Here is an 18351-nt window from a genome sequence, read left to right as displayed (position 1 = left end):
GCTATTAAAGACCACACAGTCTGCAGTGAATCAAAATGATCGGTGATGGTAATGTTTCCAAAAAACATCTCTCTTTTCTTGTTTATTCTGCAGATTGCTCTCTTAACCTTACACTATTGATTTCAAATTGCCCGAGATTGTGCGCGGCCAAGTCTAACCTTACATTGATGTTAGCATCATAACATATCATCCTATAATGATCCAACAGAGGTCCATTTACTATTCGGCAGGCATCGGTTTTCTGAAAACAAGCTGTTGAGTGCAATGTGCTGAAGAGAACAACTCTACATTTTGGAGCTGTTCATATTTCCCTTTCAATCACAGCACTTTCATTTAGATGGTAACTTAATAGCACTTCCAAAGCAATCAGTCTGGAAGTGATCTTAAAAGATCAATACCAGTTTCATGTCTGTAACATATATATTAAGCTGGAGCATGCAGCCGGTTAGTTTAGCCGGTCCAGAGCCTCAAAGGCAGCTAGTCTGGCTCTGTCCAAAGGTAACCACATCCCACCAGCACTGTTTAAACATCACTAATTAGCAAATTATTCTGTTCGTGGGGGTGTTGTTGTTGTTTATTTACGGGAGCTATGTGCAGGACTATTTCTTAGACAGGTGCAGTAACTTGCTCTAGTCTCTAGTTTTTGTACGGATTGAAGAAAAAATAAATAGCCTGTTAATTACTTTAAACGTTAAAGATGCTAGTCGGCAGATTTTGTAGCCTTTGGGTAGACAGAAGCTAACTGTTTCCAACTGTTCTTAGTCTTTATGCTAAGCTAAGCTAACTGGCTGCTTGATCAGGTTATATATTTATAGTTTAACATTGTTAGCATCACAACAAAAAATAATCATGTGCCTAAAAGAAATAGTTTTCATTTCAGGAAATCCACTTATTCACTTTGTTTACTTAATAGCACTTCAAAAGCAGTTAATTTGCAAGTTATTTGAAACAACTGATACCAGTTTCATGTCCCCAAGCTAAATATGAAGCTGGAGCTAGCAGCTGGGTAGCTTAGCTTAGCATTAAGACTGGAAACAGTAGGCAAACAGCTAATCTGGTTCTGTCCAAAGGCAGCCAAGTCCCACCAGCACCTCCAGATACTGTATATTGACAGATTTTGAAACCTTTGGGCAGATAGAGGCTTGCTGTTTCTCCCTGTTCCCAGGCTTTTTGCTAAGCTGAGCTAACTGGCTACTTGCTCTGGCTACATATTTCTAACTTTTCATTAATGTAGCATCATAACATACCATCCAATAATAATCTAAAGAAGGTCCATGTACTATTCAGCGAACATCATCTTTTGCAAATAAGCTGTTGAGTGCAATGTCCTGAAGCCAACAAATCTACATTTTGGAGCAGTTTATATTTCCCTTTTTATCACAGCACTTTCATTTAGCAGGTAACTTAATAGCACTTCTAAAGCAATTAATTTGGAAGTGATTTGAAACTTCTATGGTGTCACTTTGTTCCCTCATTATTTAGATGCAAATTCATTTCAATCTAAATTAAAACCACCCATGTTGTGAGTGACAATCTTTTTGAGAGCGACTATAAAAGCTTTTATTACGGAGGACGTGAATGTGCTGTCAAACGCTGTCAAATGTAAGTGCTACATGCCTCAGGGGATATGACAGATAGGTGCCGTCTATGCCTTCATAGATGTATATTCTCTCAAAAAGTGGTATACGCAAACCAGCAAACATGTTTCCCCATCAATCGGTGCGGGGAACGCAGCGAAGCAGATGGCATATGTCAACATGGTGACGCTCCACCGTCCAGGAAAAGTGGAGGAGTCGCTGAGACCAAGACAGGAGATCAAGCGTGCGCTTGACACAGCAGAGTGGCTCAGCAAACCCAGGCCGCAGCACCCAGCTCTCTGGAGCCTCTCATCCCTCGTCACAATCAATCCACCGCAGACCAACCGTAATCCTATTTGTTCAAATAAATAATGAAATAGCTGCAGCCCCACACGGAGGCACACAGAGGGTGGTAATTGCTGCGTTTCAGGCTGGATCAGATGGGCTCTGTGGGAGGCTGGCTCGGCTCCACTGTGACCTTGTGTGTGTTTGTAATTTTCCACAAGCTTAGTGGATATGCAGCAAGCAGGGGCCCTCAGTGAGTGCACAGGAATCCAAGCACCTAGGGAGTGTGCCAAGGCCATCCGAGTGAATGGCTTGCTGTGATGGAGCCTTTCTCACGACTAAAAGAAAAAAAGAAAAAAAAACACACACTACAAGGAGGGAAAGATGACATGACAGCCATTAGGCAAGTGCAAGGCTGTAGAGCGAGTGTTATGTCCTTTGCTGTGCTCTGATGCACTGTAATGTGTCTTGTTCAATTTGTTTACGTGCGATGCCTCAGTGCATTACAAGGACTTGTGAGAGGGGCACGCACAAAAAAAAAGATTTCTAAAGCTCTATCCTCCAATTGAACTTGGACTTCACTCTTCAGCAGATTAACCTGTAATACCAGACCTCCGAGTTTTACAATTAATGTTTATCCTACCCTGCCAGGCTGCGTTTGCCCTCATAATCCCATTATCCCTGACAAAATATTCCATTATCTGGAATATTTCCAATGTCGTCCTGACCAGTCAAGCTTTGGGTCATGCTTTTGTTCGGTGCAAGCTGCAATCTGTGCTCTTTGGCATTGGCAGCAACATCCATTTGCAAGGTGAAATATTGCACCGGGGTAGGTTTTCCCCGTTGGTCCAAATGGCCGGTCATTCTGTGAAGTTATGGCCCGTTGTTGTCAGTAAGGTGTGATTGCAGTGACTCTTATGGCCCATCTCTCTATATTGTTCAGACGTTAAGCAGAGTCACGGAGGGGTCAAGCCACGAAATGTTGCTAAAGAATGAATATGACTAATCTTCTGCCATAGCTTTTCCTCAATGAACACTTCAGCCTCCCAGTTCTTTAAAATGAGATGTCGACAGCTGTGCGAGAGCACTGTAAAATGAGAAGTGTCCACAGACTTACTATATGTAGTGAAGCCAACTAGAGAAATTAGGCATTTAGAACCAAAATATCAAGAGGCCCCCTGCCTGGTGTAATTAACCCACATTAAAATAAGTATGTACTTTAAAGCAAGTTGTGGGAAATCCGCTTATTCTCTTTCTTGCTGAAATTTAGATGAGAAGATCAACACTTTCATGTCTATACGGTAAATATGCTATTGGATCTACCAGCTGGGTAGCTTAGCTTAGCATAAAGACTGGAAACAGCTAGCCTGGCTCTGTCCAAAGGAAGTCCTATACCAGCATTAATTAACAAGTTATATCGCATGTGTTTAAACAACACAAAAACCAAAGTGTAAAACTGACAATTACTGTTTTACGGGAGTTATGTGCTGGACAATTTCTTAGTGTCGTTACTGTGAAGTTCCCGCCAGCAGAGACTCCTGCCTCCGCTGTCATATAGTCACTGAAGCCAGCAGCCAATTAGCTTAGCTTAGCAGAAAGACTGGAAAAAATTAGCCTGACTCTCTCCAAAGGTAGCAAAATCCACCTACTAGGACCTAAGCTAACCAGCTACTGACTCCTACTACAAAGTCATCATAAATCTCAGCAAGAAAGTGCAGAAGCATACAGTGAAATGGTTCTTAAAATTATATATGCTTCAAAAATACATTTGTAATTTGATGTAATGAATGTTGCATATTTTTTAATTCTTGCTATATTTCCTCACATCTGTAACATTAATCTTGTTTTGACTTGATGCTCAAATACTGACATACTGGTCACCAAATGATATCAAGTCCTTTGATTAAGAAGAGTAAATATACTGTATAGTAAAATAATCAAGAGAAAATACATACACGAACAGTATGCAGAATTTGTTTCCCCCAGGATGGCGAAGGCATGACCCGCCCTACTCTGATTCTGACTAGCTTACCCTGAAGTTTTCACTCTAACCCCACCCTAACCCCCTACACAACCCAAATGACCCAAACCAATGACGGCAACAGTTACTAGCCAATCAGAGACAGATTAGGGTGGGTTATGACTTTGACATGACATTGGGTTATGACCCAGTTCATAGTCCTGATAGATGAAGGCTATGCTACTAAACTGCAATATGTGATTACATTATTGGTTATTAGAAATGTCAAATATATTTATTTAGTGATTTTCTTTATTTCAGGAGAAACATCTGTCTCCAAAGCCAGAGCTTTGTTCACTGCAATTAACAGACATCACAACATGTGTTGACAACTAAAATTTTGATAACAAACAAGGAGAGAAAAAAGAGGAGAAAAAAATAACAGAAGGTGATAATTGAAGTGCAAAAAGATTGCCTGTAATGTCATTGTTGCACCGTCTCTGCCGCTTGAACACAGAAAGAGGCAGAAAAAGGGCGTTCATCACTTGGTAACTTATCAGAGTAGCTCATTATAAAACTCTGAATATAGGATTCAGTTGTTTAAAGGCACATGATTGTTTGAAGTCTCATATCATTAATTTAAACAGGTGTCATGTACTGCAACAGGGAGGCTAGTTTTTCTATCAGAGTCAGAACCATGCCAGCCTGGAAACACCACGAATCCTCTGTTCTGTTCAGCAGCAGGATAGAAGGCGACCAATCAAACCAGTTCAAAAGCACACATTTCATTTAGATGAAGGATGAATGAGTTTAACTACAATGAAGCTGCCATTCATCAGAGCAAACACCTGGGATCTACTTCAGAGGGTGCCACTAACACAATAAGTCGGTCGGTCATACTAAGCAAACAATAGTCAGAAGTGTGACACAGCAAGGTTGAACTTTTGTAAATATTAAATATTGAGCTGTCGTCGCTTCTATTGTGGGACAAACACAATTTTACAACCAGCAGGTTGTAAGTGTGTAACGGTTACCAGTGGAGAAGAGAAAGGAAGGTGAAGACTTAACCTTAACATGTTTGACGCTAAATAATCAAACACAGAAAGCTTCAAGGTGAAGCCTGTGTCAAACGGACTACCTTTCACCACTAACAGAGAGCATTTGTGGGGGAAAAAATAATTCCAGGAAATTGCTTGTTGTGATGTATTTGCCAGAGGCACAAAACTCCTGAGAGAACATGTTACAGAGGAGCAATTTTGTGACATGGTTTTATTAGATTTCTAATTCCATCATTCAGGCAGGAAAGTGCAGAGCAATCTGGAGATAAAAGAGAAACTTGGGCAAGGATAAAACTCCAATTGTAGTACTGTTAAGGCCACTCTTTTAGCTGTTGACTTGAAAATCAATGAACAAAGAGCAGTTTGGTTTGTCTTGTCACAAAGTATAGACTGGGCTCAACAATCCAAGATTTCTCAGATCCCTGGAGGTCTCAACCTGTAATCTTTGATCCATCGCCGCCTCTTACTTCTCATTCCTTGTCAAAGCTTGGCTTTCCAATATCATCCATCATTCATTGCTTTACCAATGTCTCCCTGTTGGTGTTCCAAGGCCCCAGACCTCCACCAGCCCCGCAGCAAGAATAACAAAGCCCGATGCAAATCGATCTGACAGACAGAAACCAAATGTAACCTGTCATGTAGAGGGATGGTGATTGTACCACAAGAACTTTTCCTGCACAGAGATAAATGCTAATACAGCACTGATTCTTAAAAAGTTGGGTTTAAAACGTAAATAAAAACAGAATGCAATGATTTGCAGGTTTGTATTCAATTGACTACAGTACAAAGACAAGATATTTAATGCTAAACTTTATTGTTTTTGTAAATATACGCTCATTCTGAATTTGATATCTGTAACATGCTACAGATATCAAATTCAGACACTTATTGTTGAAGTTTTTAGAGGGAAATTCTTTCCTATCACTACTTTATATATTACTTCAGTTGTGTTCAGCTTCATATTGCACCCATAATTTGGTGACCAGAGTACATTTTTGGTGGCCCAAATGTAAAGTTATATTAAAAATAATACAGAAAAGGCACTTTTACACAATTTAACACAGCCATCCATAACTGTGATACTTTAATAGTCCTGACATATCAGTTGATAGCCGGTGATGAGTAGCTTTTCTTTGTTTTCATGAATGTTCAACTAATCGCTGAAAAAGAAGAAGATGTTTTCAGAACTGTAACATTGTGTTGGCAGAGGATAGCAACCCATGCATACATCATTTTCTTTTGCTTATCTGGAATTGGGTGGCAGCTAGCCAAGCAGGGTATTCCAGACCTCCCTTTCCCCAGCAGCACTTTCCAGCTCTTCCTGAGGGATCCCTTGGCATTCCTTGGCCAGATGAGATATATAAGCCCTCCAGCAGCTTCTGGGTCTCCCTCAGGGTTTCCTCCCGGTTGGACATGCCCTGAAAACCACCAGTATAAGGATAAAACTTGGTCCCCCCCCGTGGCCACTTACATAAAATATCTGGTGGCTACAGATGAACTTTTTGTGGCCACGGGCCATCGGGCCATGTTTAATGTCAAACTCTGCAACACCTTTTATCTAAACTATTTGTGCTGTTAAATAAGCAAAACTTTGTTTTACCATAAAGCTTGTTTGGTTCCAGCCACAAGTAATTGTTGTCTTAGAACAGTGCTGAGAGAAATTTCATCCGGTGTCATCATCATCCCAAGCCATTAGTGAGGCTATTTGATCAGTGCTAAAGCAGAGCACGGACATGGACGCTGGCCAAGCTGCAAATCGCAGTCACAACACTGAGTGAATGAAAGAGATGTGCAGACACATGTACAACAAAGTATCCAAGGCTCCACCGCTGTTCTATGGTTTAGAGATGACAGTGTGTGGTTGATTTAACCATGCGGTGCTTGGAGAAGTTCATGGTTCAGTAACTGGCAATGACCTAAGGGCTGAAGAGCCAGCTGAATGTGCAGAGCTGTGTGCACACTGCAAGGCAGCAGATAAGCATCCAGGCTATGGCCTGTTGACAGGGAATGGTCAGACGTGGAGAAAAGTTGGCCAGAAAGCTTTGGATTGGATGCTTTGTCATCACTGTGCATTTCAATGCAAACTCTTCTAGCTCTATTAACAACATTCGGAACATTATCTCAGTGAAGCATTACCATGCTCATTTTTGCATGAGCTGTAACTATGCCATTTGCATTTCATGTGACCTAAGGTTTTTGTGCCGAAAGACATTTTGTTCTGTCACAAGCACACCCAGTGCTGCTACACAGAAACTCCTCTCCAGACTGTTGTCAATCCAGCTGCGCTAGAGTGCCCTCAGAGAGTCATGCTCATTTCAATATTTATTGAAATGTTATCAAAACCACTCAGAGCGACTCACGGCAATCAATGCTGTTTAGGCTCTGTGCTGCAGAGGCAAGTCCCCCCGCTCTCACAACTATTGTTTGTCTTGGTGCCATTCACCCTCATCCCCCTGAAGAGAAGATGGTGGTGTCACACCTCCATAATTCCTCCCCCAGAGTAATGGTTCAGCTCAGATTGCACGCTTACTGACTACAATGTGTTTTAATTGACAGGGCGTATATTTTGCACATGAGAGAAAAGCGAAGGAACATGGTAAAGGGCAGGGAATGCTATGTTGCACAGAAGGCCGGCCCTGCAGGGTTCCTCTTTATTTCCAACAATGCAATCATTTGCCAGTCGTACCAGTTCTCCCTCACGCTAGTTTGAACCAGCAGTTTGCCTGAAGAAGATCCTCTGGCAAATTAAATGATCACTGTTCCTGTTCTAAACCATGCAACCTACTGACGGATACCAACAAACTGTTACACTGATAGCAATAAAGACATACGGGGGTGGATAATAAATGATGAATGAAACAGTAATCCACTGGGTGACAGTATTCATGGGAAAAGGAAACAAGAGCACTTAGTCCCCGCGTTGCACCGTCAGCACTGAGACTGAGATAGAAGTTTGTCACGATGGGCTGAGCTTTATGTTCTCAGCAGCCAAAATATCTGCGTGTTCTCGCTGCACTTATAAAGGGCAAGAAGAGAGAATGGATTTGCCTTTTGGGCGTAAGTGGTCTGAGAGGGGATGGATAAAAGAATCATGAGATAAACAACTGACAAACTCAAACCTGTGGTCCACACCAGTCAGGTGTGCGTCAGCAGCAGCACATCAGCAGACTAACCACTGTTTGCATCAATACTGTGACTGTTTAAGTTGCATTCTTAGGACACATTCAAAACAGTTTCATAATGCCGTTGCTTAAATTTTGTCAAATGATGATTGATTCAAGGTAACGTTGCATTTCCTCTTAGTCACTAGTTGATAACTTTCAGGAAAATATGTGATATGTTGGATACATCTGAGTCTGAGGAAGGAAGTCAGCACACGTGTGTAAACATTACATTAAGAAACCACTATACATTAACTTGAACATGAATATTTCTGCATGAGTAACTTCAGATAGATTTTCATCTGCACTGGTCTTTGTTTAACTGTGAGGACAACGACTCCCATGCTATTTCGCAACGTCAGCAAATTAATGGAAAAGAGCTCAAGGGACAGAACTTACAAATTGTGCATTTAAAGGCTACGGCAGCTGTCCTTGAATGTAATTCTTTTTTTAATACTGTTATCTCCAGATCACAATATAATTAACTTGTGATCATTGTGGCCTTAAAAAAGTCGTAAACACAGCTGTTCTCGGCTTCGTAATAGGAAGCACTCTCTATAGCAGAAGATATATTTTTCTCCACGCTGCAAAAATAAAACAATTCACAGCCTCTTTAATTGGAGATGACAGTATTCATTATTGAGATAACAGTATATATTTTTAATACTTGTGTTCTAAAAATGAAAAAAAAAATCTATAGTTGCAGAACTTATCATGTGAAAGTAATTAAAAACTGAATTAGTTCAGGATAGATATGTAGCTGGAATGAAATAGGATTTTAAATTATTGTATTAAAATATAAACACACTTATTTTCATGTTAACTGAAAAACTTTGGGGAAGGTGTTCACAGTATGTTCTTAAAAAAAAAAAAAAACTTATTGAATTTACAGTCTTTAAATGCCCAATATGAAAATTTTGCTGCAAGCGTTCTCTTACATTAAAACAATAACAAAACATAGTTTGATGACCATCATCGTCGTGGGAGTTTCACCTTCATTGTTAAACAACCACCATTGCAAATGAAAATCCATCTTACATGAGTCACACAGAATCACTGAAAGTTCACGGACGAGGTAATATATTAAATTTTATTCATGCTATGTCGAGACACGTTTGCCTGCTTCCTTCCTCATTCTCTGATGTATCTTACACATCCTGTATTTTACCGTTACCTTGAATAAATAACTGATTTCTCTGTGTTTGAAAATTGTTGGAAACATTTGGGATAATGTAAGTACACAACTCAACAAAATATATAAAAATATATAAAATAACATAACATTTAGACATTTTCAATGCAGAAATGTTAGACGTGAGCCCTGATTGATTTGGCAGCACCGGTGGTTGTCGTGGTTTCAGCAGGTGCAGTTTAATACAGTAGTAGTGTAGAGCTGCAGTAGGACATGCTCAGTTTGCATTAGCAGCCCCTGTGCATTCAAACACAGCAGTTAACAGTGAGGATGATAGATGAAAAAAAAATTACAATCAGTAGCATTGGATTATAAGCTACATCATTTCCTGTGAATCCCTCATGCATAGGTGGACAATTTGAATCCAGAACAGGAATGGCGGACCCCGCCACTGACAATGAAAACTACTATATGAAAAGTTAATTACAGAATGTAAATACATTGAATGGATATTGCTGAAAAAATGCTGGCCACAGTATTAAAAAACTTTTTTAATGCAAGTCTGCAGGATTATAACTTCAAACTGATGAAGGTTGATAGCAAATGTATTTTAAAAGAAAACAATATAGCCTCATAGGAACAGTTTATCCATATATTTGATAATCATGCAATATATCTTGTGGCTGCATTGTGTTGTCTATTAATGGCACTGTTGGTGGTGAAATTGGTATCCCTGTCCTTCTATGATGGATTTCCTGGAACATAGGTGGAAAAGAGTGAAACTACTCACGACTCTTGCTCTTTGTGAGGGATACTGTCATTGAAATCTCCTGTTTTTTATTGAGTTTTAAGATCACTTGCAACATTTTCCATTAAATTCCACCAGTTGTTTTGGAAATAAGTTCATATTATATCATTTGTGGCTAGATGAGCACAAGAATGAAGCAATAAACAAGAGAAAGGCAATGATTATTGTGGATTTTTTTCTCATAACCACAGTATTCAGTACAATAATAAAACAATAAACCCGGAGATATGGAAAAATATCACACACCCTGATATAAACAAGTATGTGAAGAGCCTAAATTGTGCATTTTGGACCATTTAGAGTTGAATGTACCCGAGTCCCTGTAGAGTGCTTGAGGCATTGTTTGGCTACGACTACTGATCCAGGTGTGTGCAGGTTTTGTCCTTTTCAGCGATAAGAGAAGGTCCTTCATACTGAAAGGACAAACAGAGTGTCTCCATCTGGTTCTTCACCTTTTGACTCATCATCCTGCCAAAATACAGATTCCTCTGGAGCTGAGCCAAGCATAACGTGTGACCTATTATACCAGTGTCTCAGCAGTACAGCCAGTGAGGCATTTTTTTTTAAAACTGTCCTTCATTATTCTCACACTTTCTAACACTTACGGAATTTCTCTCCCCTGCACAGTATATAATACACTTACTGCAGGGGTCATGCTAGAAGTATATCACTGCATCCCACAGCCAGACAGCCGATGTATGAACAAGCCAGGGATCTCACAGGACACTAAGCAGATGGCAAAACCACACAGTGTCAGCACTTTCCCCCCGGCAACCTGAGAGACTCACTATGGTCAAATGAAACACGAGACATAGCAGACACCTTCCTACTCTATTTATATTGCTTTTTGCAGACTGGATTTTGCTTTTGAAGGAGAATTTGAAAACACAATAATCGTCCATCCTGAGAGAGACTCCCGCCAGTTCCTAAAACAAATAAAGTATCCAAATGTCATAATACTGTAAAGTTATACAGTGTGATCATATGGTGGTTGTTTAGTTAAAGGTATAGTTGAGGATTTAATAAATGAACATGTTATTTTATATGGAAGGATAGTCAGTGGCTGTGCGCTTCAAACTATGATACTCTAGAAAGGTACCTCTAACTTAATATTTTGATGTGTCATCAAAATCAGATAAACAACAAGAGGGTCTACACATAGAGGAGGTTGGGGTCCTAGTTAGCTTAGCACTGCTAAAGCCCACAAATTAACTTCTTCGTTTTATCCGTACAAAAACTCAAGAGTAAAAAGGTCAAGTTGTGGTTTTATGGGGCTTGTGTGCCACCATATCAGTTGCCAGGCAAAACAGCAGGGACTCTGAGAAGCCACTGCTCCCTGCCATGAAAAAGCCTGATGCATCACCTCCTGTAAAATGGTTAACTGACCCTCCCTTTTTGGAACACCGTCAGCTTTGGAGCATGAAGCAAATAGGGCAAGATGTAGACTATGTAGACTAACTAGGGGGTGAATTTTATTACCTGTGGACAGAGCCAGGCTAGCTGTTTCCAGTCTAAGCTAAGTCCAAGCTAAGCTTACTGGCTGCTGGCTCTGGCTATATATTAACAGTATATAAATGACAATTTTAGCAAACTTCTCTACATCTTAGCAATAAAACAAATAAGCGCGTTTCTTTTATGTGTAAGATTTAGTTGTATTTAGCTGTGAGCCTGCAGATTGTCTGTTCTGGGCTACCATAGAGACATGGTGGTTCAACATGGTGGAGTCCACAGAAGAAGACCCCCTCCTCCCGTATAAACAAAAACACACCAATTCTTATTTTCAGGCGATTATTCATTCATGAAAGAACACTCATGAATATTATATTACATGTCTGCCATATTCTGCCAAAAGATCCCCCTAAATTTTACACAGCGGGCCATTAAAGTGACTGTAATATCAGGTTTCATTTGTTTAATCTGAGGTTTTTATTACACCAAATGTTTGAAAAGGTTTTGTTACACCTAATGGCAGCTTCTGGTGAAAAAAAAAAATGGAGCACCGAGACACGCTGTAAACCATACACCCGTAATGTATGAGAGATGGGGTTTCAATGCATGATATGTGTGGTAGAACAGTGTAGAGGGATTGTCCTCTCACCGGTGCATCGATTGTCTCCCAGTCTAATTCCATCCTGTCTCCAATGTCCCAGAGAAAGGTGGCCAGCCACTGTCGAGATCCATCACAGGCAGCAAATGTATTGTTGGACGTGAAACAATTGTTTATTGTTTTTCAGCTTAACTTGCTTCCTGATGAAGTTCATTGATCTCTAAAGCAATCCATGGTCCCCGGCTCCACATCATTTGTTCCTGTGTTGAAATGATTGGTTTGATCTCAAGGCCAGGCATCAGCTGTAATTACTGAGATGGGATTTCAACTGTCAGCATGATAAATGGCCATTTGACTTTATTTGTCTTGGCCTGCCATTGGCTCTCAGCGCTACCCGTCACTGAGGTATTCTATTTCCTTTACTCAGCATCACACACACAGAAACATATCGAGTAGCTCCTCCATTACCTCAACAGAAAATCTTTCAATAATAACACAGATAATTTTCCGAGCAAAAAGCTTTCGGCAAGTGAAATGTCTTGACAAGTCAACTTCTTGTTTTTCCAGGACGGCCTTTTGTCTTGTTTTGTTTAACTGCTGTCAGAAACTTAGTTTACCTAACTTTGCCTCTTCTGCTCTGCACACACACATCGCCTGAGACCTTTTTTTTTATTATTTTGTAACAAATCATTAAGCCGAGCTGCAGCGGGAATTCACAAGGGGCGAGATGCTTGCAGGTGCAGATCTCAGGAGGTGTTTTTGTGCATCAATGAATACAGCTCCTGGTCCTGGGTGACCTTAGCCCTTATCCCTGAGAAAGAATCAATTGTGTTTCCAGACTGCCTGTGTCGGCTGCTCGAACGGGAACACCATGCTAACGATAACAGTGAATACCATGAACAAAGGTTATTCACGGTACTGAATGAGAGTATTTTTGTGTAATGTTGGTGAATATTTGTCTAAATGGACAGGGACTGCAGTTGGCTAAATGAATGAGCCATCTTTGTTAGCGTAGATGTGGTGTGAGGTTGCTGATAGAAATGTTTTCTTAACCACCTTTTTCACAGCTGCACACAATGTCCTATAATGCACCTTTTATAGCAACCTATCCATTAGCTGTTAAACAAGCTGTGGAACATTTTGTATTCCTGAATGCAGGATGCATTTTCTCCTCAACAAATCAGCAATTGTAGTTAAGGCCATTTATTTGGCGGCGTACTGCCAGCCGGTAACAAACAAACACAAAACTGCAGAATCTCAAGTCGTCAAAACCATAATAGAACTTTTTTTTTCCTCTGCCCAGCTCCTCAGAGCCTTTCATTTCTGCATGGCAGTGCTCTTTCCAGATCAATTATTCCCACTAAAATAAGTACGAGGAGGCCATGAAATATTAAAGCGGAGGCTGAGCAGGGGTTGAAAGCTTCCCTAACGCGGGGGTGTTGTATCTGTTTTATTTTTCATGACGATGGAGGGACTGTGGCGAGGAGGAGGCGCTGCAGCCGCTTGGGGCCGTTTCCGTGGTAGCTAATTTAGTCGGCGGCCCAAACCCCCACCGCACTCTAAGACATGAGGGTTCCAAAAGGGTTCTTCCTCAGGGACTGAGGTTCTACCCAGAAGAAATTTGAAGAAATGGTTCACCAAGTGTAAGTCTTTGTAAGACTAAGGATTCCATTAAAACCCTTTTTGGAAGAGTTTGTCAAGGGTTCTTGGTAGAACACCCTGGGTGGATATAAAAAGGTTCTTGCAGAGCACTTTTCATACAAAGGATTGTCAAGGATTGTTGAAATCAAGTGTTGTCAAAGTCCTTGAAGAAGTCTTTCATCAAGGGTTTGTCATAGGATCATTGCACCACAACATAAGAGGGTTTTTGTTAGTTGGTTCTAGATAAAACTCTTGGAATATCAAAGGGTTCTGAATAAACCCCCTAGGTGGGTTCATCCACTTTGTTTCCCAAGGAAAGTCTGGAAGTTTTTGGTTCCAGCTATGAACAAACTTTTTATTTAACTTTAATTAATTTTTGGTGGAAATGCTTGGAACAGTTTAAAATTAGGTGCTTGAACCATAATGAGGCTGGTTCCATTTTGGTAAAAATTAAAGAGTTTCAAGGATCGGGACAAGCTGAAGAACCCTTTATGGTTCTAGTTAGCGCCTTTATTTCTCAGAGTGCAGATGACAAGGCCACCCAGGATTGAAAGAGGGCCAAAGCTCATCCTCTCTGTCCACATCACAAGCCCACTGTCACCTATTAGCCACAGAAGGACAGTTTGTTGTTTAATGTTGCTGCAGTTTCAGCTACTGACTTAGACTGGATCCTCGCACACACAGAATGAGATGTGAGACAGTTGCGTGTTTATTCTGTGTGCCTCGCAGCATTGTTAGTGTTTTCCTCGCCTTTCATCTTCTTCCTTTAGCTTGGTGCCACGAGGCAGGAGCGCAGCATCTGACTAAATGGTGAGATTTGTTTGCCTGATTGAAATGCAGATCAAAACTTCCAAAGCACTCTTTGTAGGGAGCCTGACAAATATATTACCCTTACAAGTTTTTATTTTGCACGCCACAATGTTAAATTAATGCAGGTTTAACCTGCACCATATTTTGTAACTCCCACTTTTTGCCTCTAGCTCAAACGGGCTGACATGCAGTCTACGGTACGAAGTTCAGCATGTTATTACCTTGTTTAAAATGTTGCATGAAAAAGTCATGAGTGTCAGCCTATTCACACAACTGTTAGCGTTTGACTGTACAAAGCCTTCCACAGGTCACTGTTTTCACAGCTGCCATGTTTTATGTATCCAACATCTTTTCCTTTAGCTCTTCACATCTCTTCTGCATTATGGAAAGGTGGTATTAGCTCTATGTCTGTCAAAGAAGAACATACTACAGAACCTACAGTACACTGTGAGTGTGTGTGTATGTGTGGAAAATGGGGCAGCAGTGACTAGGCACATCTCACTGATGGAGCTTCAAAGCTTATTGTTATCGCAAGCCAAGCATCAGTCTGTTCCAGATCAAACAGTTCATTTGTCACTCTGAAACTGATGTTGAGAGGATGGGATTTTTATTCATCAAACCTACAGAGCACTTTTCAAACAGCACGGTTCACAGAGTCCCTGGAAATGCTTTGTTAAAATTCATCAATGATATAAAATTCAGTCTTTTGTCTCTATTATAAATAATACAAGTTTCATTGTGGTGACTTTGGTTGAATCAGGGGCTGAAGGTGAGATAAGGTCAGGACAAAGATGGAAAACTAAAGCAGGTATCGTGCTGTAAGGCCTGATTTTTCATGTCTATCAGCAGTGGTGGCATCACTAGTTCAGCTACATTTATCAGCTGTGTGGAGGTAGGAGGTGTCAGGATTGTTCAAATCCACTTCACTTTTGATTTTAATCTCACAATTCTATTAGATTTTTTTTTATTGCCGTTTAGTGTTTCTACACAGAATTAGCATTTTAAATACTAAAGTCTATATTAGCTGCATCTCTTGTCCTAAATCAGGGGTCTGCAACCTGCAGCTCCAGAGCCACATGCAGCTCTATTGTCCCTGTCCAGTGGTTCACTGTGGCTTTGACCAAAAATTTAATGAAATGAATGAATGAAATGAATAATAATTCTTATTTTATTTATTTATTTATTTAATACTAATTTTAATTTTTGAAAGAGAAAAAAAAGGTTTTGTGCTTAATGTGCATCATAGACTACATCTATGGCTCTGTGCCTTTTTCTCCCTAGGCTAGCAATGGATGCCAGTTTCCCCCAAAACTGAGAACTTAATACGTGCAGTTCCAGACAGATTTTTTCTTCCTGTTTCTCCAGAAATCCACTCAATCCATCAAGGTTTCTGACCCCAGTCCTAAATTATATTATATGTGATCATATCAATGGACAGCATTGTGTTGGCTGGTTAATTGACCTGTCTAAAGCCTTTGACACAGTTGATCATACACTCTTAGTGGATAAACTAGCCTCCATCGGCCTTGATCAGAAAGTCCACCAGTGGTTTACAAGCCATCCTGCAGACAGAGCACCATGCATTGTTGTTGAGCCTACTCACTGAGCCATTTTGAAAGTCCCCAAAGGTGTACCACAGGGTTCAATTTCAGGCCCACTACTTTTCACCTAATAATATTGCTTCTTTCGATCATGGCTGTGAGGTGCATGTTTATGCTGACGACACTGTGCTTTTTCCATCTGCTTCTACATTAGGAGTAGCATTGTCTATTTTGCAGACAGCTTTTGATTCATTCCAGCGCTCACTTCAAGAACTTAAACCAGCGTTAAATGGAAAAAACATAAAATATTTGCAGGTCTCTTGATCCCGCTCTTTGGTTTCAACATTTGCACTTTGGATGGCTCTGAAATTGAAAGTGAGTCTTCACTGACGTACCTTTGAGTATTTATTGATGAAAAATTGTCCCTCAGAATGCACGTTAAGGATGAAATTTAGGTTATTTTTAGAAATAGAACATGCCTTTTTAACTGAAATTAGAAAACGTCTAGTACAATCTACTTTCCTGCCTGTACTTCACTATGGTGACAGCATTTATATGAACGCTGCCTCTAATACCTTGAAACAGCTTGACACTGTTTATCACTCAGCACCTCATTTTATTACTGGTGATAATTTTAGAACAAATCATTGTAATCTTTATCAGGCAGTGGGTTTGTCGTCTCTGGCTTGTAGGAGAAGGCAACATTTGCTCATATTCACTTAGAAATGCATCTTACAAAAGTTACATGTCGTTCTAATCTTTACCACACAAGATCTCATTCAAAGCTTTGTTACATGAATTTCACATGAAATGTGATTTGCATTATTGATACACTACAATGGACTATTGATGGTTTGTGTTTTTATATTGTTTCATGGACCTATTAATTTTTGATTTTATTGTTTTTGTTTTGTGTTATTTTACTTTTTGTTTTTATTGTCATACTGTGATTTAATTTATTGCATGTAACCAGGGCACCATTGAAACAGAGATCTTGGTCTCAGTGACTTCCCCTGGCTAAATAAAGGTCAAATTAATAAACAAATATAATCCACTCCATGCTGCTGGATCAAAGAAAGATTTAGTCTGTATCACATCCACACTTCTGTCCATATTCGCATGCACTCTCTCTCTCTTTCTCTTTCTGATCTCTGCATCACACTTTTTATAGCAGTTGACAACGTGAGCGTTGTCAGGAGTGAATGATACTCACATTCTCATTAATTGGTCGCTGATCAATGCAGTTTGCTGTTCACCAAAAACATGAGCACGTTCAGTGAATGGTGCTCTTTTAGCGCATTTATGCACAACACTGCCAACTGAAACACTTCAATATGACGTGACATCAAGCACCAGTCCTTGGGCTGATGCTCATGATGCCTCTGGTGCAGAGGAATACAGACATGCATCGTACGCTTGAGTTTAATTGATGGAAAGATGGCAAACACAGGTGTGTGGGCACACGCACACACACACACACACACAAAACAAACATGGATGCACATGCACACACTCTCAACACCTGCCAGCAGTGAGAGCAGGCAGCAAAGCTTATTGTTTCATAAACAATTGAACTTAACATTTTTTCGCCTGTCTATCTGTTTGACTGACAGTTTTATTGATCACTGAAATAACAACCACTTGGAATGAAGTTGGTTCAATGTAAAAAGAACTTTATAGTATATAAAGCTTAGATGTAGTGAACTTCTTTTGCTATGTTGCTGTAGTTTAGCTGACTACATTTCTCTGAGGGGTAACTTCAGTGTAGTGAAGCTTCATTTAATGCAGAGTAACTGGTAGCTTAGTTTTCTACACTTCAGATGTAGCTTGTCCAACACTGCATAGTTTCTCTAGTGGTACTTAGCCATGTGGACAGTTTGGTAGTTTTTTGCTTTTGAGTTTCTGAGATATCTATCTCCTTGATTTCTTCTGCCATCCAAACACAATAAAGGTGGATGTTTACAGCGGATATACTTTCTACTGAAAAATAGTCCCTGTGAAAACTGCTATAAAAAACACATAAGTTAAAGTAATGGGGAAACTGTCTCTGGAAAGAGATTTCACTGTTGATTTTTTTTTTTTAGCTTCAATAGTTTATTTCTTTCTTTTTTTGTTAGTGTGTTTTTTGTTTTCAAAAGTGTATTAAAAATCAGCGAGCAGCAGACACAGACTCTACAGCCCCCAGCTGAAGGCTAAAGGCTGAAGGCTGGAGCAGATCCAGCCAGTGTGGACCACAGGACTGCACCCGAGTCTGTCCAAGCATACACAATGTACAAACAAAACAAACAAAAAAAAAAATTAAACCACCTGTTAAACCACCTATTAAAAAAA

The sequence above is a fragment of the Lutjanus erythropterus genome, chromosome 21 (assembly GCF_056507025.1).
Source record: "Lutjanus erythropterus isolate fLutEry1 chromosome 21, fLutEry1.hap2, whole genome shotgun sequence".
Taxonomy (NCBI): domain Eukaryota; kingdom Metazoa; phylum Chordata; class Actinopteri; order Lutjaniformes; family Lutjanidae; genus Lutjanus; species Lutjanus erythropterus.
This window is presented reverse-complemented; position numbering follows the sequence as displayed.